This window comes from Rhinolophus sinicus, chromosome 14 (assembly GCF_057876585.1).
Source record: "Rhinolophus sinicus isolate RSI-liver-muscle chromosome 14, RSI-T2T, whole genome shotgun sequence".
NCBI lineage: Eukaryota > Metazoa > Chordata > Mammalia > Chiroptera > Rhinolophidae > Rhinolophus > Rhinolophus sinicus.
This window is the reverse complement of record NC_142514.1, coordinates 79,795,976-79,823,064: the sequence shown is the minus strand read 5'-3', so window position 1 is coordinate 79,823,064 and position 27,089 is coordinate 79,795,976. Positions and strand designations below refer to the sequence as shown.

The 27,089-nt window shown below is 41.6% G+C and overlaps 1 protein-coding gene across 2 annotated transcripts in view; it reads right to left on the bottom strand.

The window, feature by feature from the left end:
• The window catches only part of ATXN1 (ataxin 1), a 376,299-nt gene that overhangs the window by 157,618 nt on the left and 191,592 nt on the right, over nucleotides 1-27,089 (bottom strand). Inside the window, exon 4 of one of the 2 annotated variants that reach the window (XM_088791372.1) lies at nucleotides 26,059-26,119. The exons of the other annotated variant lie outside the window; for it this stretch is intronic. The gene's annotated coding sequence lies outside the window, so the exon portion shown is untranslated. The remainder of the gene's footprint in view (nucleotides 1-26,058; nucleotides 26,120-27,089) is intronic. 2 annotated transcript variants of the gene reach the window in all.

The window sequence follows — 27,089 nt, the reverse complement described above, 5'->3', positions numbered from 1 at the left end:
ATGAATATTTAATACTTTTTAGAATTAGCAACATCTATTTATCACCCGGCTCTAGAATACACATTCTCAGGGTAAGGCAACCCCCATTTCTATTAAAAGAACTAATAAGAGGGTTTCTTCCCCCCTTCATCTTCCAGGTTTAGGGGTTTATACTAATATCATGGTTCAGGGGATTCTCACACTTACAACTCCTAAAATATAAAAAAAAAAAAAGAAGAAGAAGAAGAAGAAAATTTCTAGCTCCTTAATTGTTTTGTCGAATAAGCTCTCAAAAGTTCATTTTTGTTACCTTTTTCAGGCAAAATAAGAGGCCTTTTACAAAAATTCTATTGCTAAAACAATGGAATTCTCCTGGGAATGACTTCGTTATGGAAATGAAGTGACAGCTTCTTTTATCTAGCCAGGCAGAAAGTCTGCATTTATAAAAGGCATTCAGAACACTCAAGTGCTATGTGTGGGAGGACATAAAATGCTATTTTTAATTCCAATTGCAGCATTCCTCCTATACAGGTCTTTCAGTATAATCATAATCATAATAACAGATCTAAAAAGAAAAAATCCCATTTCTGCTGACCCCAGCAGGAAAAAAAAAAAAAAAGAGGAAAAGAAGAGAATGATGACTACAGTTTCCTTCTACTTTTGGACCACTCGCTAGGCTCAGAGATCAATCTCCAAAGCTATCAGAGCTGACTATCTATTATCCAGAATTAAAAGCACTTAAGCCCTGTGAGTAACAGCATTACATCTTCTCACAGAAATTTACATTTTTGTACATGTGACTTTCACTCTACTGAGCTTACAGGAATCACCTGTGCCTGCCTGGAAATGCTATGCGCGTTCTACCTGTTCCCCAAAGTGAACGTTCCTTGGTGGTGCTGTGATGGATGTGGCAGGGCCACACTGGAAACCAGTTTCTAATTTCAAAAACTGGAAGGCCCCTCCAGTGAGCAAGAGGCATCCACTTCTGTTTGGGCAAACGCAGAGCTTTGCAAGTCAGGTCTGTAATCTGCAGGTGGAGGCTTTTCATGTCTGCCATGTTTCCCTTGGTTCTTTTGGGGACCAAAGCCTGAGGAGGAGTGAGGAATGGAAGTGCTGGTGAGGAAGAGAAGACTGGTGTAGGCGGCTCTGTAGAAGTACTCATATGCTATTGGAGGGAAAAAAGTATAGTATGAGAGTGGAATTACTACAAAGGATAACTCATGGACTAAGACCCTCTAGCAATAGCTAAGTGATTGGTTTAAGACCATATGCTGAGGATTAGAGAAGAGATGGGTCAGAGATTTGTTTTAATTGAAGTAAAATTCACAAGAGATAAAATTCACCATTTAATAATTTTAAAAATATACAATTATTCATAATGTGCAACTATCAGCACTGTCTCATTGTGGAAGATTTTCATCATCCCCCAAAGAAACTCCATAGGCACTCTTCATGCTCTCCTCTCAGCCCTTGCCAATCACTAATCTGAGTTCTGTCTCTACGGATTTACCTGTTCTGGACGTTGCATATAAATAGAATCACACAGTATGTGGCTTTTTGTGACTGACTTCTTTCACCTAGCATGATGTTTCCAGGATTCATTCATGTTGTAGCGTGGATCAGTACTTCCTTCCTTTTTCGGCTGAATAATACTGCACTGTACGTACACATCACATTATGTTTATCCGTTCATCAGTTGATGGCCATTTGTGTTGTTTCCACTTTTTGACTACCACAAAGAATGCTGCTATGAACATTCTTACACAAGTCTTTGTCTGAATGCCTGCTGGTCAATTCTCTTGGGTATATATACCTAGGAGTGGAATTGCTGGGTCAAACAGTAATTCTAGGTGTAACTGAGGAACTGCCGAGCTATTTTCCATAGTGGCTGTACTATTTTACAGCAATTTATGAAGGTTCCAATTTCTCCACATCCTTGCCAACACTTCTTCTTCTTATTATTGGCCATCCTAATGGGTATGAAGTGGTATCTCATTGTAGTTTTGATTTGTATTTCGCTACCACTAATGATGTATCTTTTCAATGTGCTTATTGGACATTTGTATATCTACTTTGGAGAAATGTCTGTTCACATCCTTTGTCCATTTTAAAACTGGTTTGTTTGCCCTTTTGTTGTTCAGTTCTAAAAGTTCTGTACATATTCTGGAAACTAGACTCTTACCAGATACATGATTTGCAAATACTTTCTTCCATTCTGTGAGTTGTCTTTTGATTTTCTTGATAGTACCTTTGATTTACAAAAGGTTTTGATTTTAATGAAGTCTAGTTTATCTATTTTTTTCTGTTTTTGTTGCTTGTGCTTTTAGTGTCGTATCTGAGAATCCACTGCCAAATCCAAGGTCATAAAAATCTATGTTTTAGAATTCTTCTAAGAGTTTTCTAGTTTAGCTCTTACATTTAGGTTGTCGATCCATTTTAGTTATTTTTTTGTATATGGTATGAAGGGTCCAACTTCATTCTTTTGCATGTATCTCACGTGTCTTTTTCTAGCTGTCCTACAACTATTTGTTGAAGAGGTCAGAGAGATTTTGAATATGTAGTTATGTTAGTCTGCTCTCTTAGAAAATCTGTTTCTTTGGGAAAATATATATATACATCTTTTTGCAAATAAACTTTAATTAACTGAATTATGGGTACAGTAAACACAAGAGAATGAATTTTTATTCCTCAGTCCACATTTTGAAGATGTAGAAAGTTTTCAAGAATCATGACCAATTATGGGTTATAATCCTGAGCTTTCAGGGAAGTCGGGCAGCTTAGAGGTAGTTCTTTTGCAAGGACTAATTTCCAAACAAAAGTAGCTTGAAATTGTTGGGTTTTCTATTATTTTAGTTCCATTTATTTCCTTGTCTGTTGCCCTCTAGTGAACTACTCCGGTCCTCAGACATCTAGAGACCTCGGTTCTCTTTCCCACCCCAATGCCCACCTATTGATACAGGTCCTTTCAAGAGAACTTAATCTAATTCCTACTAAATCAGACATAACATACTTTTAGCACGATGCCTAAGTCCCTGTTTTGTTTAAGCAAAAAGAATAAAGTGTAGGTTGTAGAATGCCAGGTATTATCCATTCAGCCATTGGAAGAACTGGAGACTCAAATCCCCTTAAAGCAGCAGTTCTCAGACTTGGTTACACATTGTGATCGCCTGGGGAGCTTTCAAACATACTGCTGCCTGGGTTCTACCTACACAGACCTTCATTTATTGGTCTGTGGTGCAGTCTAGGCAATGGGATTCTAGCGTGCAGCCACGGTGGAAAGCCTGGGCCCTCAGGTCAGTCATCAGAAGCTGACTGCTACTTCCTCGTCCCACCCTGGAAGCAGCTCTTCTTGCCACCTCGCACCACCTGCAGGTAGTGAGGGATGTACATTCAACTGCTCTTTAAAAGTATTATAATTTCAGATTAAAATGAACAAAAACCGAATTTCCTGCATTAGTTCTTATTTAATCTTCCCAACTACCCTGTGAAAGGAGGTTTATTATTCCCATACGACCGATGAGGAAACAAACTCTGAGCAACTCAACAACAGCCTGAGATCACAAAACTTGGAAGTGGCAGAGAATGCGTTTGAATACAATTCTTCCAACCCAAAGTCTGTATCATCTATGCTGTCTCTCTCATTAATTTCAAAAGGGCCAACCATTTTAAGGGTTGTCGTATAGTTTGGTACCCACGAAGGGAACATCAACTTCACATCTTCCATCCAGTACCCATCTTATGGGATGGGCTGGTGGGTATATATTCACTAAAGAGAATGGTGGGCACGTCCCTGCCATTATTCTTTCTCTCTAGAGTGTGTGTGTGTGTGTGTGTGTGTGTGTGTGTGTGTGTGAGCATATGTCCATACAAGGGAAGTGGACCTCACGGGTATATATGAATTCGGGAAGATATGACATGACTCCAAAAAGGTAGCTTGGTAGAGTTTTCAGAAATGGTGGGGGGCAGTTAATTGATTCCTGTGTGTGATAAGACTGGTAATCGCCCATGAAATGCCTTTATTGTGGTACAAAAATAACAAATACTGAGAAAAGTAACACTTCATTGATGAATTTAATCTAATGCCTATACGAGTATGTGATTACAAAGCTCAATCTGTTGAAAACAGCAAGACCAAAGGCCATCAGGCAAAAATCTCTAATACTTCAATATTCAGGTTCTCGTAGTGGAAAGGGCACAACTTCCCCATAATATCAATTTGCCTGCCAAAGCATGAGGCACATGAACAAGCCTTTACACAATAATGTAATAAAGTTTGAATTGGCATAACATATTGGTAACGGTGGCAGAATCTGGGAAGTTAGTTTCAAATCACTTTTTTTGTCTTCTTTCTAACTGGTATACTCAAACAGACGTGTAAGTCTGTACATGCATGTATACACACACACACACACACACACACACACACACACACACACGAGGCTTGAAGGAAAACTACATTTCAGTCCTGGTATTTTTCATAGGCCTACATTATTCATTCATAAGAGAAGAGGCAATGGATTGTCGCTATTATTCTATTACATAAGGAAACTGGGAAATTTTCTGTGCAGCAGATTAGGGAGCTGGAAAAGAATAAAGATTTGCTGGAGGTTTTCTTAGGCCAGTGTCAGAAGTTGGTTAGAGGAGAAAAGTTTTCACAAGTGGGAGTTCTACCTGGTTGTCTGCTAATTGTAGTGAATCTGTCAACTTTCTTTCCAGTATATCAACACTTTACTCTTCAAAATCATTCTCAGTGTGCTCTGAATTGCTATACTTTTAAGCTAACTACTTCTCAAATCGTTGTTTAAAAGCTGACATCTTCAACCACATTTCAGGCTTAGAATATATCTAAATTTGCAAAGTCTCATTGGTTCTTATGAGAGTGCTACTAAAAAAAAAAAAAAAAAAAAAACCACTTGACAGCCAATGTCTTGAAAATGATTTGTGCAAAAACTGTGTTCAAATTATTTTACATCAAGACATTTAAGAGAAAATGCGGTCTTTTTTATAATATGCCAAAAATGATATCCTTTATCTTCAACTGAACATGTACATATGTTGTCTAAGCTGTTGCATTTAAACAAATTGAAAAACAGTAGGATTCTGGCTATAGTCCATAAAGAAACAAAATTTGCCTAGAATATCATTTTAAGCATTAAAAAAAAATACAATTAGCTGTTATTTTCCACAAAGTTCAATCCTACATACAGAATCAGAGTTGTCAACCAAGCCCAAGGCATCAAATTATAAAAGCTAACGTCTCAAAAACAGACCAGAAGCCCAGAAAAAAAATAATCATTGCAGTCAAATTTTACACAAAGAAAAAGAGAGTAAGGGGAAAAATTTATATTTCTACAAATTCCTTTTGAGTTACTGGGCAATATGCGATTTAAAATTGACCCTTATGGCAGCAGTACACAAATCATATCCCTAAAATAATTCCTATTGAACATTACATTGAATATTTATCATGTGCAAAGTGCTGCTAGGTAAAATACAGGGTTCAGAAACGGGTAAAACATTTTGATCACTTTAAAGGCAGGATACTGATTTTTAAAACACAAAACTGTCACCAATTCTAATAATTTGTGGCGAGTCCTCATCACCAATAGCAGTGATTTTGAAATGTTTTTTTTTTTTTTTTTTTTTAAAGCCAGACCCTGCCTTCAAACAAAACCTTGCACAGAAACCTAATATACAAAACAAAGAAAATCAAGGCCATTCGTGTTGATGTACTGGTTCCTCTTCTTCTCCACCCATCCCCACCAATGGCTTCTGAAGGCAGGCCCATGGAGGTATGAGGTAGGGGGAACCTCTAAGGAATCCTTAGGCCACTAGAGAATGTGGTCCGAGGTCCATGAGTCTGAGGAGTTTGCACTCCTTACCATGGCGTTTGGGACCCGCTAAGCTTTGCTCCTCTATTTCACAGCCTTAGGAGCACACCACCCCACGGGCCTTACTCATTCACCAGTAACGGAGTTCTGACTCTTCCCTGCACGCGCTATGCATCATGCTGTTTGTTCCCCTTGCTTTGTCCATGCTGTCCTTCAGCAGGTGATCTCCTCATGCTCCTGTCCTACCTGACGAGTGCAAGACACCCCACTACTGCACAGCTGGATACCGTCTTAACTCCATATATATGCTCATTTTTGCCCCACTATACTGGGTGGTAATTACTGTTCACCTAAACAAACTTGTGAGTAACTCAAGGATACATGGTATATTGTATTTATAGTTTACTCCAGTTTTTAGCATGGGTCTTGGCACATAATAGGGACTTAATAAATGTGTGTTGAGTGAATGAATGAAGATGGATAAATGGATGGATGGATGGATGGATGGATGGATGGATGGATGGATGGATGACATGGCTGATACATTTTCATCAAACCAGTGGAAAGTATTTATATAAATACTTTATATAAATATATATATATATATATATATATATATATATATATATATATTTATATAAATACTTTATATAAATATATATATATATATATATATATATATATATTCACATACATACTTTTAAAAAATTATGGTAAAACACCTATAACATAAACTTCACCATCTTGACCTTTTCTACGTGTATTGTTCACTGGCATTAAGTGCCTTTCACTGTTGTGCAACCATCACCACCAATCATCTCCAGAATGCTCTTGATTTTGCAAAACCGACATTCTTGTATGCATATACATTAGAAAAATTCTTAGCAATGTAGTTTAATAATCTAGAGTGTGGAATACCCAGCTTCTTCACTTCCCTTTTGCCCCCACCTGCTGTATCTCTCATGCCTTTTCATCCACACCCAGGACGTTCCTTAGTGAGAAATGTGGTAAATGTGGTCGAGACATGTGGTCAATGAAACTCTGAGCTACTTAGCTTAGCTACTAGCTAGCAGTTTAGGTCGCTTGAAACGACTTTTTTGGATTGTTTTTCTAAGCCCTCACTGATTTCTATTAACATTGATTGTTAGGAGTCAGTTTCACCCCAAGACTGTTTTGGGCTTTGCTGGAAGCACCCCTTTAAGGAGCAGGCACGTAGGGGTAAGAGTGCCTACATTATGACACATATAACTTATATGTGATATGCACGGGATTGTCTTTTCCATGTTTTAACAGTTCTGAACTTAGGACTTGTTTTATACATGATGAGTGGTAGCCTCATCCTTTCTCCCCCAGGAAACGAATCATTAAAACTATGGTGCATCTTGAAATCAATCAGTGGATCAGACAAATTAGAGAAATCTGATGCATATTGCATATTTGTACAGAAAGATTAAAAAAAAGTTTGCATGTTTGCATATCATGGTCACATTTTTCATCTTACACTTAGAGGAATATAAAGCAAAGGGAAAGGACGTGGAAGGAGGCTGGCAGTAGACAGCAGGCAACCCGATGCCAGGCCAAGATCCAATGCTAACTGCTACCCTGATCAAGTCTTTCCCTTGCTCTGGCCTCAGATTCCGATTCCCCATGTGTAAATTACTCGGGGTAAATGACCTCCTTGCTGCACCAACATTCAATAGCTCTCTGACCCTGCCCAAGAGTCCTCATGGGAAAAGGAGCACCAGCTAGTGTCGTTTGCATGGTCAGGGACTAGATAGTAGAAGCACCCACCGCCTCCTGTGTTCAGCTCTCCTATTGTAGCTCTAGTCCTGTTTTCTAAATCGGATCATTGTTACTGCTTCCTACCTCACAGCAGCTAGCTACACACTCCCTCTGGGGAACCTAGACCACTCAGCAAGGAGCCAAAACCCAGACAGACACAATCCAAAGTTCTCGCTCTCAGTTGTCCTCAGCCTGGGTACCTAGAGACACACAAGGTAGACAACTGGGCCTTGCCTAAAAGAAGGCACCACATTGGTTGCCCAGGTGTCAACCTTCCTGACGAATCAGTATGCCTATCATGTGTGCAGTGTAACCAGCCAGTCGTTGTTTTATTAGAAATAAGTAAACAGCATGAAAAAGGTCCTATTAGGTGTGCCTAGGGTGCTGCTTTCAGCACTATTTTGAGTGTTCTATCATCAGGTCAGGCTGGATATCCCAAACCTTTAAAAGTTAATAAGGGAAGAATGCATGTAGGCTTCATATGAGAGGATACATGTACTGGCAGCTACTAAAATAGAAAGTTAAACACAGCCACGAGATCTTGAAATTTTCCTTCAAAAAAAAAAAAAAGAAAAAAGAGGGGGGGTTAATATGAACACAAGCCAGATTTGCTGAAAAAGCAGTCTTTGTTCCTTAACAAAACTGCAGTTGACTCTTTACAGAGTACTTAAATTTCCTGAAATACTGTAATATAACTGACCCGTGTACATTATCACAAGGTCCCTATTCCAAAAGCATGCTCAGGAAGAACAGACAGCATAAAGAAAGCACACTAGGGTCTCAGTGATAAGTTAAGATGATTGAGAATACACACTGTTATGCCCCTGTCTTTTAAACACTTAAGTCATTTTGGTGTTGCTTCACTTGCCAGACTAAATGAGTTATAAAAATCTCCACTTTCTCATAAATGCCTCCCATTCCCAGGAATGGTGAATGATGTTACAATGAACAGCTCACTGCCCTGTTTCCTCCGTAAGACATAATCCTCTTTTTCTGATTCTCGTTTTTTACTTCATCTGTGGGACAGTGGCCACTCCCAGGCTGGGAGCACCATGGTTTTGGCAGAGAACTGACTGCTAATCTTGGCTTCGGGGTTTACTATAAGCTGAGTTATTTACACAGGAATGGAAGAACATCGGAAGCCCTGGAAAAATAAGAAATATTTCTAGGGTAACACAGAGGTTTGGCCTTTTAGCTGGTGATTTGTTTTCATTCATTCACATGTTGTGATTTACCATTTGGGCAACAAAGAGCAGGCGTATCATTTCAAGTTCATCGTTTTATTAAGCACTGAATCAGATGAAGAAAGTGTTTTAAGGAAGATGATCATTAGGAGTTCTAAAATTTTTTCTCTAGTATGATTTTCTTTAATACTTTTACACGGACAAAGCTGATGCCCCCATTCTCTCCCTCTTTTATCATTTCCAGAAAATAAGACATTCTTGTGTAGGTCAGACCACCAAGCTGTAAGAAGTTCAGAAAACGACGATTTTAGCTTCAATCAACTTCTCATTCCATATTTAATGGTAGCCAAAACATTTAAATTCTCTGGAAAACATAGAATTCATTTATATGCTGAGTTCAAAAACATGAATGCCTTGTTCAGAAGTGTTAGGAGGAATGATGAATGGATGCTGGTAAATCCCTTTCCGATTCCCAGGTCAAAAATGTGAAATAAACATTACCATTATTGTTTTCATTGGCGCCTCAATGATGAACTATTGTCTAGTGGGGCCTAATTAGGATAAAAAAGCTCATAACTTTGAGGCCAGAGGAAAAAAATGTGTGGTACTTACTTTTACCTAATTCTTTTCTATGCTAAGAGAGTAAAGGAAATGCCCATAATTATTGATAACATCATTTAACACCATGTCATAAGTAGATACAGGTAAAAATAAACCAAAGGATGCACAGATGCATGACTGTATGGATGGATGTCTAGAGAAATGTCAGCTTGCAATCAAATACACATATGTCTCCATGTTATATATTAAGGATGCTTCTTTAGAACCCAGTCTTCTTCAACCCATTTATCTCTCTAGAAACAGATCGTCATGCTTTGAGTCTTAGAATATAATGGATTTACTTACTGAATCAAATCTTTGGGGTTTTGGATTAGGAATTTTCAGGATGGATTTGTCCAATTTTTGAGATAACGAAAATCTTTTTGGTTTAATAGCTATTGTTATTCTTTTTATTGCCAAACTGATCAAATAAAGATTTTTCTATTATATTTACATAGAAATTCTCTGAACTATAGAAGGTGCTGGAAATTAATGAACTTCGTTAGTGAACTACATGGAATGGAATGGAATGGACGAATGGGTAAGAGGCATCACTGAATCAGAGTTTTGCAAGGTCAAAAGGAAACTTGAAAGGTTGCTCAGGGAAGCCTGAACTTCACACATGCAAGACAAGTATTTTTCTTAACAAACATTTATGAAAAATGGGCTCAATCACTATTTTAGTGTTTAAGGACTTTGACTGTATGGAAACTCTTCCTTACACTTAAATCTCTAAAGCCAAGTTTATAATTTATCACATATGCCTGATACTAGGTATGGTTTTTTCCCAAATGCACCTGTCAGAAAAGACTAGGTTCCCTTAATTTCTGAGACCTTGTAAGGGGCTTATCACATTACTATGTTGCACTCTTTGTATTTTATACAACAAAGTACTCTTTGTAGAAAACACAGTCTCTTGGCACTACCTTGAATAATGCTAGTTTTGCATGCTTATAAAAGTCATCCAACAGAAAATTTTTTCTTTTTAAGGAAGGAAACAAATTTCACTAGTAATTATCCTTGGGAGTATCACTTTACAGTTGCACGCACTGGATGTCATTATAAATAAAATAAGCATTTTAAAGATTGATTTCAAAAGCAACACAGTTAAGTTGTACAGTTCATGAATATATATTCAAAGGAAGAATGGAGGAAAAAATCTCAATATTGTTTTGTACCCATATTGTTATTGTAATGGTGCTCAATATATCATTTTCACATGGACTGTGGCTTGGCTATGTGATTGTTTGGGCCAGTAAGGTATTAAAATATAATCAACAGATATAGGAATCCTGTGGCTTGGGATAAAATGTCTGGTGATAGCGTCACACACAGATTCAAAACATACTGTATTTCAGATGATATCCTTTGGAAAATTACATTAGATGACTCACAAAGTGGTTCAAAAGATGATGAAGACTGTGGTATTACAGATGACGGTTGTAAATAAATTACTTCACGTAATATGAAAACAAAAAAATGAATATTTCTAAATTAATCTTTATGTGATTTAGGACATGTTTGTGAGACTAAATAAATAACTTAAGTACAAATTTGGTTGTTTTATCTAAATCTCTAAGCCCTTAAATGTTCAGTCAAGTTGGCCAAAAAACTCAAACCAAAACAAACAAACAAACAAACAAACAAACAAACTCTTTGAAAGTATGGAAGATGACTTAAATTTGAACTTGTATGGTATATTCCAGGCCCACACCTCTTCTTGATCTGTAGACCTAAAGACTCAACAGCCTGCCTGAAATAGCCACTAAAAAGAATGCCTCATTACCTCACATCCCTGAAGGTAGACACTATAAAAAAAAAAAGAAAATAATAAGTGTTGACAAGGATGTGGAGAAATTTGAACCTTGTACACTATTGGTACAGCTACTATGGAAAACAGTAGGATGGCTCCTCAAAAAATTAAAAAGAGAATCACCATATGACCCAGCAATTCCACTTCTGAGTATGTACTCAAAAGAACTGAATCCTGAAGAGATATTTGTGCACCCACGTTCATAGCATTATTTCCAATAGCCAAAAGGTAAAAGCAACCCAAGTGTCCATCAATAGATACATGGGTAAATAAAATTTGGTATATAAGCAAAATGGAATATTATTTAGCCTTAAGAAGAAAGAAAATTCTGACACACGCTACAACATGGATGAACCTTGAGGACCTTACGCTAAGTGAAATAAGTCGGTCACCAAAGGACAGAGACTTCGATGAGGTATCTAGAGTAGTCAAATTCAGAGAGACAGAAAGTAGCACAGTGGTTGCCGAGGATGGGGGAAGGAGAATGGGGAGTTATTGTCTAATGAGTGTGAAGTTTCAGTTTTGCACGATGAAAAGAGGTCTGGAGCTTGGATGCACAACATGAATGAGCTTAATACTACAGAAGGATATACATAAAAATACACCTTCAACTCCAGATTTTCAAAACTCTCTTATGTGCCTGTCCTCCTCATCTCTGGGAATGATATATTCATTTCCTCAGTTGCTCAAGCCAGAAACATGGGAATTATCCTGGTAATCACTTCCTTATTCTCCACCCACATGAAAACTCTCCATGTTCTGTGTAGCTAACGTGGAGAATACTGTATCTTGCTTGAACCCATCCACTTCTCTCTGATGTTACTGCCACCATTTAAGTCCAAGCCAGTATCTGGTCAACTACAGGTTTCCTAGCCAACTTCTCTGCTTTTCTTGTCATCCTCCCAACCACCCTGCATGTTTAGGCCCTTACATGACTTTCAAAGCACTTAGAATAAAATTGAATCTCCTTGTCAAATGCGAGGCTCTTCACTATCTGTGGCTTGCCAATGCTAACTTCTTCTCTTTCTAACTCTTCTCCTAACTCACCTTAGCCTCCAGCTATACTGATTCAAGTTCTTCGAAAGTGCCAAGTACTTCTCATCCCAAGACTTTTGCATATGCCATCCTCTTTGCCTCACTCTAACCCCTATACTGTGCCCCTTCTCATACTCAGTTTAATGTCATCTTCTCAGAGAGCCTTTCTCTGGCCACCCAATCTAAAGTAGCTTCATCCCTCCTACCTGTTATTCTTTCTTATGTGTCCTGTTCTCTTGCCTTCATTTCTAGTTATATACGTTTACATGTTTATTGTCTGTTTCTTCCAGTAGACTATAAGTTCCGTGGGGGACAAGAGTCTCGGTATAGAGCACAAATAAATTAAAAAATAATATCAGATAGTAAAAGGAATTATGAAAATAGTAAAGCAGGGTAAGAAGACTGGAGTGCTATTTAGATAGGCGAGACAAGGAAAGCCTCTTGGAAGTGACATTGGAGGGTACATCCAGGTCATTTTACAGTTCAAACATGTTCAATAGCTCAGTTGACTTTCCTATTTATAGTATTGTGCAATCATGTTTTGAACCATCCCTGGTGTCCTCCTGGAAACCTTCTGATCCTTCTCTCTCCATATCTTAATATCTTATCTATTCACTATTCTCCCTGTGCTAATATTAATCATGTCACCTGTCCTATAACTTCTTGTCTGGAAAATGACATCACCCTCCACTTCTTGTTTCAAAATCTCTTATTGCCGATTCCTCTTTGCTTTCGGAATTAAGCCCAGAGCTGATTAAATATGACTTCAACTTACCTTTCCAACTGTATCTCCCACTTTCCCCATCACAGGCAAATCGGCTGCTTCTTGTTCCCAGCATATACTTCGTTTTCCAGAATCTGTGTTTTTTTTGCTCATCTGCCTTTACCAGACCTACCCATCCCCATTGTACACGAACCCAAACCTCAAATCCAATTTCAAAATAACCTTCTCCATGAAAATTTTCCAGATCTTTCAAATCAGAAGTCATCACTTTTTTCTTTAACTCCCTGAAGCATGTTTTTACTTGTATTATACATTTTATTACATTCTATCTTATGCCATAATTACTTGTATTCTTTTTCCAGTCCCTTTTCAGAGCATAAGATTCTTGAGGACACAGACTATCTGCATTACCTATCACCTTGTTACTCAAGTATTAGTTTGTTAATCAAAGTGTGGTTCTTGGACCAGTAGCTCTAGCACCACCTGAGAGCTTTTTAGAAATGCAGAATCCTGGGCCCTACACATCAGACCTAGGGAGTCAGAATCTGAATTGTAACAAGTTCCCTAGGTGATTCTTAGGTACTTGATCAAGCTCACAGTAGCCTCTCATTTAATATTTGACTGGTTTGACTGAGTAGGAAAGCAAAGTATCAAAAACAAAACAAAATTTACACAATTACTTCAAATATAATTGAGAGTGAATACGCTCCACTCTATAAAATGATATTAAAGCTAGGGGCAGGCCCAGTGGCTCAGGCAGTTAGAGCTCTATGTTTCCTAACTCCAAAGGCTGCCAGTTCGATTCCCACATGGGCCAGTGGGCTCTCAACCACAAGGTTGCCAGTTCAATTCCTTGAGTCCCGCAAGGGATGGTGGGCTCTGCCCCCTGCAACTAAGATTGAACACGGCACCTTGAGCTGAGCTGCTGCTGAGCTCCCAGATGGCTCAGTTGGTTGGAGCGCAGGCTCTCAACCCCAAGGTTGCCAGTTTGATTCCTCGAATCCCGCAAGGGATGCTGGGCAGCGCCCCCTGCAACTAATTGAAGCTGAGCACTTTGAGCTGAGCTGCCGCTGAGCTACTGGATGGCTCAATTGGTTGGAGCGCGTCCTCTCAACCACAAGGTTGCCGGTTCGACTCCCACAAGGGATGGTGGGCTGCGCCCCCCACAACTAGCAACGGTAACTGGACCTGGAGCTGAGCTGCACCCTCCACAACTAAGACTGAGGACAACAACTTGACTTGGAAAAAAAAAATCCTGGAAGTACACACTGTTCCCCAATAAAGTCCTGTTCCCCTTCCCCAATAATATAAAAAAAATGATATTAAAGCTATATAGACAGCAGAAGGTTAACTACATCAACCTTCTGAGTGAGGAAAACAAATTTTGCCTCGGCCTACTGAAAATAGCTGAGAAGATTCTGTAGTTTTATGAAACCTATCTATTTATGAGTGGGAAGCCAGCAGAGGACATGCCTACTATTGCCAATAACATAATTCTCCTCCTTTAATGAGTGGATTGGCTGTGAAAATATTTACATCAAAGTTTTAAAGAGTCTTCTGTCATATCCAGTAGACTTATAATACAGATGTGCTACAGATGCACAATTTATCCCAAGTTGATGCAGCAATAGCACTTTATCTGTTCTGGAACAAATCTTTTCATTTTTTCCCTATGTGATAGATAAACCATAGTAAGGAAACACAGACTTGATCTGATACACACTCAGCTGCTGTGAAGTAGGTGCTTCTTTTAGTTAGGGAAGGGAAGTGGAAATCCTGGGAAAGGGCTTCTTTAAGGGCACCACGCTGGCCACTAGAGGGCATTAACATATGAATAAAATTATCCAGACTTCCGTAATTCAAACAAAAGGTATCTTGTAGTTGAATCAAAAGGGAAACTGCTTCAATTTTCCGCTCCGCTGAATAAATGGACAGGGAGCTAACAACTTCAGTGGCGTGGAATTCTACCTCCCCTCCTTTGTCTTTTAACACAATATGTGCTTAAGTGAATAAGCTTGAGCCCCAGCATATTGTAGGACTGAGTGACATAGGACATTGCCTTCAGGTTCCTCGATTTCCATTATTCAGATGTTTACAACCTTCCACTATTTTCTTCTCCCTCAGGACCATCCCGGCAACAAAGAAAGCCTGAAACTTCTCCCTTCTTGTCCACACTGCTTACTGATGTTCTCCGAAGTTCAAATGGATAATATATCCGCTGCCAAAGTGTCCTTCAGGGAGCAGGAGAAAGAGACGTGAGGTCGGGAGGACTAGAGAAAACCGTATTCACTCCAGGAGAATCAGTGGGGAGTGAGAATGGCCAATCTCAGGCCACCTCACTGCCTTAGTGGTTGTCACATGACCAGGGGAGCCTCCCAGGTGGTTCGGCTTCCTTCAGCACCTAAGTTTAGAAGGGCGAGGTCGCCTTTCTCCTCAGCGGGTCCCTCTAATCTTTTGCGCAGACTCCTGGGTTTAATCAGGAGGCAGGCTGTCCTGAGGCAGCCAGGTGTTAGCTGGCAGCAGAACACGGGAAGGCCTCCCCTTCCTCTCGGCCTCACAGCCAAGGGGATGTTATTACCCTCAAAGCCGGCTCCTCAGAAGTTCTGTTGCCACGACTGATACGAAAGATTTTACCACAGAGTTTTCATACACAGTTCTCCTTCCTCAGAAAGCACCATTTGTTTGAGTATCTGTAAATAACTCCTGCAGAAGACACACTCTGCTCTGATGTTTTGGAGCTATGGAATTTATTATGATCATAGAACCAGGAAATAGCTGAATGTGAAAACAGGAACATCTCAAGTCACCTCTCAACTCTAAGGAAAGAAAGCCTGTTAAATTAAAAAGCGAAGTAATCGCTTTGTTTAGAGTTCTCTCTCAATTAGGAAGCTGTACTCCAAGGGCAATGTCAGCACACACGTTTTTCAAATACTAAATTAAAATAACAACAGCAATAGTATTTCCAAGTTCTCAACATTTAGAAGCACTCTTTAAAAATAAAAGACAGAAACAATGTAAGAATGCAAGTCTTCCCCCCCCCCCCCCCCCCCCCCCCCCCCCCCCCCCCCCGTCACTATGTCAAAAAGCAAAGAGGAATCAAATGGGCTGAGAAGAGCACATACTAGCTGGCTCTGCAATCTGCTTTCTCAAAGAGCTCTGCCCGAAGGTTTTCAGACACCACAGCAACAGTCATGCCCTCCCTCCCGGGCCCGGCCAATCAGGGTCAGAGCCAAAGCCAGAGGCAGCAGCAACAGTGGCACATATATTAAAACAGTGAAACAGTGACCGGGAGCATGGCTTAGACCCCCTGCCCACCGCCGCCACCACCTAACCAGAAACGAACAACAAGCACCCCTTTCTAGGAATTTGTTAGTGGCCACGATCACGTGTCCTTCTTGCATGCAGGTTTCTTTTGACCAAGTATTACATAGCCAGATGTGGCTGCGAGACTCACCGCTGGGACTCACCACTGAAACAGGCTTTAGAAGTCAAATATCTGTTAGGTATCTGTTCTTTTAGTGCCAGCACATTGGAAAAGTTCAGCCAATGGCTATGGAAATGTTTGGGACATTCAGAGTCCCCTCTATGCCAACAGAGCTAATCTCACATGTGAGATTTTCAGTTCCTGAGTTGAGAAGACAGATGAAATATGCAGCATCATGTTTATCTTCATTAAGGAGCGAACGTGCTTTCAAACAAAATCCAACAGGACAGAGATTACTGTTCATGCTAATGGAAAGTGATCAAAAGCCCAAGATGCTTTGGTTAGCTTACTCTGAAGCCTGTTCCTGCTTTAGTTTCTATACACAGTACATCAAAAGAATATAGATATCACTGGAGACGGGAAATGTTTAAAGTCTCGAGTACTAGTGAGAAACTACTTGAAACTATAGAAGGTGGAGTAACAAAACATTAAAGTTGACCTTCTCCCTTCAACACAACACATAACAATCTATAAATAGCTTAGCCTTTCTGTTTAAATATACACCTCTCCCCCACCCAGACATGATAGAGGCTTCTAATCATCTTGCAATTTCAAAGGACTCTGACTTACAAACCAATCTAATAAACCGTGGTGATTTCATGGGTATGTAAGAGGGCCTGAACTGATGAGGAATGCAAAGTATCTTCCACGCCCAGGGAGGCCCTCCGCCTTGATCGGTTTGAAGGAGGGGTGAAGCAAGAAGAAAAAGGTAAAGCATATGCTGAGCAAAGCAGAGCAGCTGAATGTGAAAAATAAGCTAGAAGCTCTATGTGTGATCAACATGGAGAATGGAGAGTTCACAGACAGAAAGAGCAGCTTCGACAGATCAGTGTTTGCTGTTCAGATGCCAGCTAGGGTGAGCAGGAGGGTCTACCCAATAAGGGCAGAGTCAGAAAGGTCAAGGGCATTTGAGAGAGAGGGACAGTGACATCAAAGGTCTCCCACACTATCACACTTCCGGCACCTCTAGCCAGAGCTGCCTGCTTCCCAGCCCCACAAGGAAGGCAGAGAAGAAAGGCAGGATGTTAGGAGTTCCCTTCTTCCTGGTAGCATCTCTCCAGCTCCAGCCTGTATGCAAGGGAAAGAGACCTGGGGCTGCTCGCTGCGATACCTTAGAGACGAGTTGCTATGTGTGAGCTGCACACAACTTCAGCTTCTCTCATCAGACTGTCCTCTGCCACTGGAGATCGACACCTATGACAAATGACATGGCTAGACCCAGAAAGTAAAAATGGGAATGCAATACATGCTTCCTGTCTCCCACCAAACAGCATTCTTCCTCCTTTCTCTCAAATCAAAACTGACTCTTCTGTCAGACCAGAAAAACTGAGAAAGCGGTGTGCAGTAAAGCTCAGAAAAATTGTTACCTTGCAAAAATCTGACCAACCAGCAAAACATTACCACTCATTTCCCAGAGCCGTGGAGCGGTTGTGTGTGACAGCCAGGCAAGCCAGCCAGGAGAGAGACAGCCCTCATGGTGGGATAGGAAGCCCTCTCTTATCAGGGGCTAGACATGGCAACCTGACATTTAATTTTACTTTCTTGCCCACGTTTAAACCATTTCATCTCCACTAGAGGGCCAGGATGGAGATGACATTTCAGCCTTGACGATTTTGCTGCTGGTTTAATATTTGATCCTAAACCTTTGGGAGGGACAGACAGGGGAAGGAAAGGATAGGCGAAAAGGTTGGGGTCAAGACAACACTGTTATTCAAAAGCAGCTTATCTTGGTCTAAGGCTATCCCCCCATTCTACCTGAGAAGACTCACCTCACAGAATGACAGTTACGAAAATAAGCTCAAAAGAATACACACCACAGGACACCATCAATAGCCAACGGGGCTCAAAAATTCACTTATCTCCAACTCCTCATTTTGTTTCTCATGTTCAGGCACTCTGTTTTAATCAACTCTTTCTTTGTAGTGTCTCCCACGTTTGTCCCTTTAGAAAGCCCCCAAAACAGTTTTCCAAGTCTTATCTCCTTATGCCTGCAGTGACCTCCTAACTGAGGGCTCCGTCTCATGGGCCATGAACACAGTTGTAAAGTTAATCTCACTGAAACACAGCTGGTCACATTACCAACTTGATGTAAAATCTCCTGTGATTACCAAGCCCCAGTTGGGGACCTTCTCCACAATAATGCCCCATCCACATTTCCATAGAGACAGACAGAGGGCTCAGACCCCTCCCTCTCCACCACTACCACCCTAAACCAGCAATAAAAAAGCACCTTTTTCTAGGACTTGTGAAGGCCGTGATCACGGGTTCTCTTACTCAGGTTTCTTTTGATCAAATATGACACAGTAAGACGTGGTTAAGAGGTCCCAGTGCTCGGTCTGACATGTGTGGTATGGCCCCAACCTGCTTTTCCAATGCAATCTCCCACTTCCTCTCTGTGAACTCTCCACTCTCCGTGCTGTTTCACACACAGAGCTTCCAACTTACTTTTCACATTCAGCTGCTATGCCTTGCTCAGCATGTTTTACTCCTGTCTGGAAGTCCCTCTCCATGGATCTGGAGTGGATGCTACCCATCCACTAGGACCCCAGGCTGTGAGACGGCAGGTGAAAGTCTAAGAGAACTCACGCAGGAAAGAGATTGTGCAGTGAAGTCACACACAACTAGGCTGGACTCACGGCAGCATCCTGGATAGGTTAACCTCTCCTTAAGTAAGTTTCTTAATTTTTAAATGACGGTAATGCTCACTATCTCATTCAGGAGGAACAAGACTAGAAAGGCAGGCTGGCACTAGAAAACACAAAAGTGGGAAGTTAAGCTGCGGACTGTTCCACAGTGAGGTGGCGAGTACAGGGCTGGGGTCTGGAGGAGTGGGACTTGAACATGAGCTCAACCACCAACTAAACGGGACCTAGTCTGTCCATGTCTTTATGATTTGTCCACTCACTACGGCTTATTGATATTAGCTATGTTGTTATTTCTTATTCACGCTTTTTTATTTTAGTAAATATCTTTGAGCTGTCCCTAATTTTTCCGTGTCTGGGCTTCGGGGCTATCATGTGCATTACAGCTATAAACACTACCAGGCGTAAGTGACAATGCATTCTTATGTTCACGCCTTCTGTCACCCTCCAAATATTCACCGAGCACTACTGTGTGCTGGGTGGGTGAAAAACAAACATGAGGGAGAGGACAGGAATGATATGAGCTGTGTAAAAGGCTGCATGCCATGTCTAACATAGCCAGAGACACGTGTCCCTCCCAGGACAAAGCTAGGAAGCATTTCATTGCTAGTGCAATCGTCCCGTTTTCTCTCTTCCCTATGATCAGGAAGGAGAACTCTAGATGGTAGGATAGAAAGATCAAAGCAGCCTGCATCCCAGACCTATGTATGGAGGACAGTTATTCTGGAGAGACACCAGATCCAGAGGACACCGTATGAGTGAGAAATAAACTTTTCTTTTGTTAAGCCCACTGAGCATTTAGGGGTGACTCTTCCTATAGCATAAGCCCACCCTATCCTGACTAATACATTTTCTCAAATATCACTGTAATGAATCATGTGTACTAACACCTTATGGTAGTGCTCACATTTACTGCCCTTTATTTCTTTTTAACTTCCTTAACTTTAAGGGTAATTATGCCGTGCCCCTCCATATGCTACAGCCTCTCGAATACAGTGACCTTGGCTTACACTCTTAGGGCTCTCCTCTTCACCCTCCAATTCACATCCCCCTACCTCCCATTTCCTCCCCAATTTAAGCGTGATCATTGCACACAGCAACTGTTTAACTCATAATTGATGATTTAGTATTTTTCCATTAGGAAATAATTCCCCAAATATAAGGACAATTCATTACTTCTTTTCATTAACCAACACCACCTTGCTGACAAGGATAATTAGGAATTAAGTGCAATGGCTCCAATAAGACTTTAGGGGTTCACCTATGGATGAAACTTCAGTCACAGCCTCGGGATTCTATGTCAGACATGAGTAATCCTAGGTTGGCTTGGTGATCACGTCTTATCACTTATTTATGCTGCTCCCAATGCCTGTAGCCCTATTTAGTGATAGCGGTCCGGGATTCCAGGAGTCTCATTCATTCATTTGTTCATTTGTACAACCATTCTCTGAGAGTTAGCAGAGATTAACAGGTATAGAATCAGACTAGCTGTGAGACCGAAGGCCAGTCATTTAATTTCCTTATGCCCCCCCGTTTCCTTACCTGTAAAGGGACAGTTAAAATTGTATTTTGTAAGGTTGTTGTGAGAACTGTACAAGTTAATATATGTAAGATAACTTACAGGGTTATTTTAAGTACAGTTGACCCCTGAACAAAATAGTTTTGAATTGCAGGGGTCCACTAATACACAGATTAAATAAAAAAAAATACTGCAAATGCATTTTCTCTTCCTTATGACTTCCTTAATAACATTTTCTTTTCTCTAGCTTACTTTATCGTAAGGATATAGTATATAATACATATAACATGCAAAATATGTGTTAATGGACTGTTGATGTTATTCGTAAGGCTTCCGATCAACAAGAGGCTACTTGTAGTTAAGTTTCGGGGGAGTCAAAAGTCAGACACAAATTTTCGACTGCGTGGGAAGGTCAGTGCCCCAATCCCACGTTGTTTAGGGGTTAACTGCACTAAAATGCAGCAGTACCTGGTATGTTGTTAAGTACTTAGAGTGCTAATATTATTATTAAGTGAGCACCTACTACATGAGAGATATTAGAGAAACAAGGATGAGTAAGAGGCTGTCCAGTTCCCAAGGAGTTGACCATCTAGTAAGGGTGATAAATATGTCAACAAATGAGTGAATTGAAGTGTTACAGAACCACAGCCTGGAAGAGAGAAAGAGAAAATACACAAATTCACACACACAGCAGATGCAGACGTGCACGCGCACACACACACACACACACGATGAACTACTGACAACTGGAGAGTTACAAACAAGAAAGTGCTTCTTCTCTTTGGAAGAAGGGAAGCCAGGAAAGGCTTAGAGAACGTCAAAGCCGAACTGAGCCTTACGATATGAATAGGTGCTTGCCAGGCAAGATGGCACCAAGATGTCCAGGCAACTAAGGAGTGTGAGAAGAGGCATAAAACAACACTTATTCATTTAGTCATTCAATAAACATTTATCAAATGCCTCTTATGTGTTTGGCACAGTTTTAAGTACCAGGATATAGCAGTAAATGATACTGACGAGGTTTTTGCTTTTTTCTGAGCTAGCATTCTGACAGAGGAGACTAACAACAAACCAGTAAACAAATAGATAAAGCAAAGAGCTATGAAGAAAACACAGTGGGGTGTGATGGCGAGAGTGAGACTGTGGGGTAGTTTTCCCGACTAGAGTATAGAGAGTGAGAGATGTGAGCAGAACCAGAGGGGAACATCGTTCTCCTGCCCCCCGGTATTTTTATGCAGAGGACTTTCCCTAAGTTCTCCTGGCCTTTTATTCCATCTGCTTTTCCTTCCCGAGGCTGTGGAGTGAGTTACCCAGCTGGGAGCTAAAGCCAGCGTGGTGGTCATGCCTCCCCTTGGGTAATGTGAACTCCACTGGATACAGTTAGTCTACTATTGAGCAGAGTTAGAATTTTGAGCACTGGCTTGCGGGGAGGGGAGCTGGGGTGGATTTTGGTCTTTTCCCCCTTCCTTCTTCAAACAGACAGTGACCCGCTTGCAGACTCCAAACTTTCCTGCAAGTGAACTGTGAACAGGCCCAGACTGGGGAAGTGGGAAGTAGAAAGCCCGTTTTTGGCTCTCAACCTGAAATATAATTTCTAACTCAATTGTTATCAGTCAAAAAGGGTGCAGTTTGGCCTCCACCTGTCTTATTATGCTTGTCTTATTTCTCAGTTGGCTGAGAACTGGGGAAGGGAAGAGAACTCTTAGATAAAAGTTTTTATACAATAAAAGCCTTCCCTCCCCTACAGACACCTCACAACTAAATTAGGAACCACTATCCTAATCTATCAAACCTGTCACCTTAATGAAAAACCTTCAAATCTCTTGCTTAATAGCTTCAAAGACACTGCTGGGTGTTTGACGGAAAAGTCTGGCCCAAATAGTATAATAAGGCAAATTCAATAGAAATAGCAAATATTGGGGGAAGGGCTGGGAAAAAGAATGAGTTCAGTACCAGTGTAAAAGTCTTTGTGGTCGGCTGCCACAAAGAAGAAGATGAGGAAATGTGAGGTCTTCTTACCTTGTGATTTCATATCGACATGTTTTTAAAACACATGCTAGAAAAAGAATTTCTTGAATGTATCTTTCCTCCGAAGAATTTCAATGCATTTTTTTCAATATATTTACACACGTGCTTTACAACTTCCTTATGAGACGGTGAGACTACAATGTTATCATGAAGAAAATATTGATGGCACGGTTACTATCTGCAGGGTTTAGTCTTAGCATTAGAGAAATTCAAAAAAGACCAAAAAAAAAAAAAAAAGATAAAGAATAATATAGATGGTTCCTGACTTTGCAGGCCTTACCCTCTACCTAGAAAGACAGCTGAAGCCCCAAGGCATTGTGTATCAGAAAAGGAAGTCTGAGACAAGTGTCAAATAGATGGCAGATTTTTAAAGATGCTTCAGGAATTCATAGGGAAAAAGCACCTGTTGAAATTAAGAGTGATTAAAATGGTTTGTTTCATGGAGGATTTTATAAAGGAGAAAACATCAGAAAAATGTTAAAACCCCAACGACAAGCACTGGAGTAACTGCACTTAGAAACTGCACCTCTGGTAGAAGCTCCTAGAAGATATGCAATGTGTTGTATTTCTTTGTGCGGCTCTGCTGTGCCTGGCATTGCACTCTACATGGGAAGGGGCCTCCTGGATCTGTGTAGCACGTTTAATGGGTACTTTGTTCCCCCAGATCTCACACTGCTCCATTTCACTGCACATTCCAGCCAGGAGTGGCTGGCCGCACTGTACAGAAAATGCTCTACCCACTGTGCCATTCTCACAGAGCAGCTTTGCCACAGGGATGATTAAAAGCACAGACTCTCCACCTACTTTTGTTTGCGAAGGCAAGGAGGTTCTGCCAGCTCCGCTGGCACACTCAGGGGCCTGCAGAATTTTACTACAGATATTGTCTTTTCCCTCCTCAAGTTCCAGGCTCGATGTGGACAGGAGGCAAGTGTTAATTGCAGGGACAGATAGTAACAATTACGAAGTCTACGTACTCTACAGGAGGAGAAAGGCAGGCCAGGATAAGGTGGGAAATAAAAGGGGGCATCAGGGCTGGACTCATCTTGCCCAGGATATACTGGCTGCCACAGTCATTACATTTTTTTTGGCTGCACACAGACATGTTGCTATGGAACCAATACATGCCATTGCTACTTAGCCTCTAGCAAATAAAATCTCAGCACTGGCAAGAGCAGTTCCCTAGATTTCCCTTAAAGGGATACCATCGACGGTGAGTGCGGTTCAAGCTTTGTAACAACAGCATTGTTTCAGGGTCCAGCCTCTATGCATGCCATGAAACGGAGCCCAGCGACTCATGTTCTATAAGGTGTACGTATACATGTGGCATGGGACATGGTACAAACTCAAAGTGTGGGGACCAGCCTCGAAACTGCTTTTAAGTAAGAAACTCATGGTTTCAGTTTATGTTTAGTCGCCACCGCCCTCCCCCCCATACACACACACACACCAACTGACAGACGCAAAATGGCTTGTCATATTTTGGGTAATGATTTGATGCCTCCTGACTGTCAACTTCAAACGAATTATGAGTATGACCCCAGCAGGAAACCAAAGGAGCCACAAGAGGTCGGCATCAGTTCAGGTGGTCTTATTTCATCCCTTTACCATTTCTTGCTTTCGACTCCCCTCTACCAGTTTATCTTTTACTAAAAGACAGGACAAAGTAGACATGGGATCTGGGCTTCCCCACTTTCCTAAGGCCCTCAGTTGTCCTCTATTGTATTTTAGTCTCACTGACCTCTTGATTTCACAGAGACCCTTAGCATCCCCAGAGAGCAGCAGATCTCAGCGTCCCACGTCATGCTGTGCCGTGCTCTGGGGATAAACCTTTTGGGCTTTTCTCGGAGGAGAGGAGGGAATGAAAACCCTCAAATTCACACTTCGAATGAATGCACATTTACGCATATTAAGTATCCGGGGACAGAAGAGATCAATATTAGAGTAATAAGCCGGCGACCCCTCCGTGAATCAGCGGGCCATGTTCTCAGCTGCGTTCAGGACACTGGTAGAAAGCTGACTGTCTCTGTACTCTGATAAGGAGACATACCGAGTTCCTTAAAAATGACTCTGGTTATGGCAGAAGCAAAGCCCCCATTCGTTAAGGTGGTTAAGTTGACGAGTAGGATACAATAATGGTCACAAGCTCTCAATACAACATTTAAACCAATCCCGACGTGAGACGGAATGTTTTGGAAATAAGTGCACGTAGCGAATCAGCCTAAATGAACACGATCCAGAGCCAGTCTAGCACAGGCATCCTGGAAAGAACCACGTCCGAGGGCCACCTCTGAGAGTCCAGTGGAGAGCTGTAGCCTCACACTTCTCTCTGTCACACCCCACGGCTGAATTCTCATGTAAAAAACAGTCTACCTTTTTTTTCTTTCAATGAAGAAATGGCCCTCCCAAAGCCTCTATCACAGCAGGCCAAATTCTTACTGCCCTGTGAGAAACGGTTACGCTCACTCTGCAGGTGCTGACTGCCCCGAGCGGGGGCGTGCGGCTGTGCAGCTGGCCCGGGCTCGCCTGCAGGTGCGCGGCCGCCTCTAGGTGCGACACACATGGACCACCGGGGCTCGGCATATGATGTGGCATTGCAAATGCAGTGGTTTGGGAACGGCGCAAAGGAAAATCTGCCCTCTCAGACGAGGTCCGTGACGGAAGTGCCCTGGGTACATACGCTCCACCCACCCCTCCTGGTCTTAGCCAAGTGCGATTCCTAGAAAGTAAAACAGCTCAACAGCATCTCTCCTGACGCTTGCCTCAGAGGGACGTTACCGTTCGTTTATTGGCATTATGTCAAGTCCACCCCCCTATAACTTTGTATCCTCAGAAAGAACTGGGATTCAAAAGACAGTTCTGTGTGGGGGTGGGGGTGACGGAGGGATCGGGAGACCACGCAGCTGGGAGCCAAACGCCTCTCTCATAGTTCTAGTTCTGCTGCTGCCCGAGACGCCCCCAGCCCGGGGACGTGAAGCCTTCTAGGCCCCAGCTGCCCGTCTGTACATAGGGGTTTTGCCAGATGAGCTCTAAAGTCCCATCTATGCTCACATCCTGTTACTCCGTCATGGCATTCATGAAATAGTGCATCGTGTGAACAAAGCAAATGGTTTCCCCTTGCCCACAGCCGTGTTTCTGTATAACTGGAAAAAGAAAAATTGTCATGCTCTCCGCAAGCTGGACGAGGTGACAGCAGTGATGGTAACAACTCATAAGAGGCAACACATGTTAACAGAAAAAAGAAAGGGCAGAAAAATACAAGAGGGAAAGCTTCCCCTCTGAAGGGAGGAGATGTGATGAGTAGAAAGAACACCTCGGTTCCAAGTGGGACACAACTTCTAGAACACGTGCTATCAAGCACTTCTGCTTAGGGCATCGCGGTAATTGGATAAAATTTTGATGTGGGTAAAAATATGTAAAAGAGTCAAAGGATCACTCACCCTATGAAAACAGCAGATTGGTTTCTCTGTACCCAGAAAACGAACTAATTTCTTTGGAAAACTGGAAGAGAAAAAGATTTAAACAACATTAAGTCCATTCCGTAAGTCATTGAGGCCTGGAGATTATGAGACATCCTCGCACCTGGTCCTTTCGCCCTTACGAGGTGTACGGTAAATGTCTGAAGCACGGAGGACGTACAGTGGTGTGGCTGACTACACGCATTTTTAAAAAGAGCATTGAACAATGACTACGTAAGAAACAATCATATGCATGATTCCTTTATCATGAGCTATGCGAACCTTATGACAAAGGAATGCATATTGTGGTGCCTGGGAAATCATTTTTCAGGTGGGTCTTTTAAAATGTCACGTCTGCACCCCCATCGTGGGGCTAACTGAAGATGTCTCCATATGTAACCAGAGTAGCCCATTACCGCACTTGCCCTTTCCCAAATGTGCACCCACAACTCCATTCATCCCCCAGTGAAGTCAATGACCCAACAGGGATCCGTAATTGGGCTCAGATGGGAATGTGGACTTGGCAGAGAGGCGCTGGGGGCCACTTATCAGGCCAACAGAGTAATCCCGTGAGGAAGCCACCCTGTCTGAGATAAAGTGTGGGAAAGAACCGAGATGATGTGAGTGTTGGAAGAGGAAGCCTGAAAGACAAAGGGAGATAAGGGAGTGACAGCAACAGACTGTGTAATCAACATCACAGGAGGAATTACGCTCAAGATCCAAGTTTTAAAAAATTTCCAGAGACTGTTTTAAAGACGCCTTTGCAGGTTTAGGAGCGGATGTGAGGCAAAGCTAGTCTAGCCCCCCCAGATGGGCAGTTTTCACAGGATCCCAGAGCATTTGGGATTAAGTCTATGAGCTAGCTGTAAGACTAGCTCCCTTTCCCTAAAAGGAAGACAGAGCTCGGGCCACTAGGACAGTCTCCTCCTCAGGATGTCCTCTGGCAACAGATTCCTAGACTCAGTTTCTCAGAATCTGAAAGCCAGGTCTCACGGTTTCAGAGAGCAGTCACG